Below are 2,538 nucleotides of genomic sequence, written 5' to 3' on the forward strand. Positions count from 1 at the left end.
AAACAAACAAACAAACAAACAAAAAAACCATAAATAATCTCTTCACTGGGAATGATTTAATATATGCAGGTAAGCATGTACACATGTATTTTCCTAGGAAGAGTGATTAGAAATCTTGCTGATTCTAGAAATTTTGTAGTCTGCTCAGAGAAAGTAATTTATTAACTTCAGAAGAAAATATGCAGTGGTAATTTCTTCCTCTTTGTCTTCTTTTCTTGTTTTGAGATGGAATCTCGCTCTGTCGCCAGGCTGGAGTGCAGTGGCGCAATCTCGGCTCACTGCAACCTCCACCACCTGGGTTCAAGTGGTTCTCCTGCCTCAACCTCCTGAGTAGCTGGGACTACAGGCGCCCACCGCCATGCCTAGCTAATTTTTGTATTTTTAGTAGAGACAGGGTTTCACCATGTTGGTCAGAATAGTCTTGATCTCTTGACCTCGTGGTCCACCCACTTCGGCCTGCCAAAGTGCTGGGATTACAGGCATGAGCCACTGCACCTGGCCCAGCAATTTCTAATTTTAGATAAAATAAAACCAGAAAGTAGACATTATAGTAATGAAAATTAAAAAGAAATCTCAAGATGATAGAGTTGATAAACAGCTAGAAAGGCATTACCTCACAATTTAAAAGTAAATTCTAGATGGATTGAAAATTTTAGTGTAAAAAATAAAACTGTAATATTAGAAGAAGTTTTAGGGGAATATTTCTGTAACTTTGGATGGGAGAGAGGCGCCTAAGCAGGAAAGGAAACCAAGAAGAAGGAAAAGACAGGCATTTAAAAATATTTTTATTTGGTAAAATATGCATAACACAAAATTTTCGATTTCTAACCATGTTTAAGTGTACAGTTCAGTGGCGGTAAGTACCATCGCACAGCTGTGCAACCATCACCACTGTCCACCTCCGTAACATTCCCATATTCTCAACACACAGCATGTATATACTGCACAGCAAAAGATGTCATAAGGAAAGGCAAGAGATCGTATGTTGAGTAAAAACTTTAGCAACACTTGATATTTCTGGCACGCAAAGCTCTCCTATTATTTGGTAAAAGACGTTCCAAAAGAAAAACGGATAAAATAACATGAATAGACATTTCACATACACCGAAATCTAGATGACTAATAGACATCCGAAAATTGGTTGATGAAATGCAAATTAAAGCAATAATAAAATACCATTTTAACCCATCAAATTGACAAAAATTAAAATGAGTCTTCATCCTTACATTGCTGGTATGAATAAATTGCTGAAAATTGATGTGGGGAATACAAATTAAAGCAATAATGTGATACCATTTTTCTTATTAAACCAACAAAAATTAAAATGAGTGAAACATCCTTGCATTATTTGTAGGAGTGTGAACTGCTAAAGCTTTTGGAGAATGTAATCTAAAAATATCTGTTAAAACTTGAAATCCAGCCAGGCTGGGTGGCTCACACCTGTACTCCTGGCTACTTGGGAGGCTGAGGTGGGAGGATTGCTGGATCCCAGCAGGCTGAGGCTGCAGTGAGCTGTGATGGCACCGCTGTACTCCAGCCTGGGCAACAGAGCAAGACCCTATCTCAGAAAAAACCACAAACAAACCAAAAAGCAAAATTAAAATCATTTGACCCAGCAATCAACCTTTAAGAGTCTATCCTATAAAAATTAGAGAATCAGTGGTGTGTGTGGGGTGGGGAGGGGGAGGCGTGTGTGTGTGTGTGTGTGTGTGTGTGTGTGAGAAAGGTTATCACAGCATTGTTGCACTGGCCAAAAAAAAAAAAAAAAAACAACCCAAATGACCTGATGTCCACCAATAGGGCTGTACAAGTTAGGATATGCTACTTTATCCAAAGGAAATAAGCCAAATAGCTCAAAAAAGTCAACGGCCTAAAACAGGTTTCCTTGTAAGACTGCAGGAGAGCTGCACAAATTGCCCTCCGGAGACCAGGGGGAGGGTCCTTCTGGGGATGTGTGTTCACTCTTGCCACAGCTGGAGGAAGCAGGTCCTGAGTCTAGGACTGCAAAGTGATGAGAACGAAGCCCTGGTTATGCTCGACTTCCAGGCATGCCTGCCCATAGGGGTAACAGGATATTGATGAACTGTGAAAAGTTTCTGCTGCAAAGGGAATGGTTGGATAAACTGTAGTTCTGTCTAACTATGGAATCGTATGTATTCCTAACAAAATGAGTTAGACTTACGCTGGGAAGATTGCTTGTGGTCTAGTGATTAGCACGTGGCAGAGTGAGATGCATACAATTATCTCACTGAAAACAACAGCCAACAAACATCTGCACGTGCATTTCTGTTTGTATGAGCACGTGTGGAGGGACACATTGGGTACATCAGGGAAGGGGAATTGAATGAGGGAATTGAATGAGGGCTGGGGATATTGCATTAACTTTAAAAATATGTATCTTGGCCGGGCACGGTGGCTCAAGCCTGTAATCCCAGCGCCTTGGGAGGCTGAGGCGGGCGGATCACGAGGTCAGGAGATCGAGACCATCCTGGCTAACACGGTGAAACCCCGTCTCCACTAAAAATACAAAAAATTAGC

This window comes from Mandrillus leucophaeus, unplaced genomic scaffold, assembly GCF_000951045.1.
Source record: "Mandrillus leucophaeus isolate KB7577 unplaced genomic scaffold, Mleu.le_1.0 Scaffold286, whole genome shotgun sequence".
Taxonomy (NCBI): Eukaryota; Metazoa; Chordata; class Mammalia; order Primates; family Cercopithecidae; genus Mandrillus; species Mandrillus leucophaeus.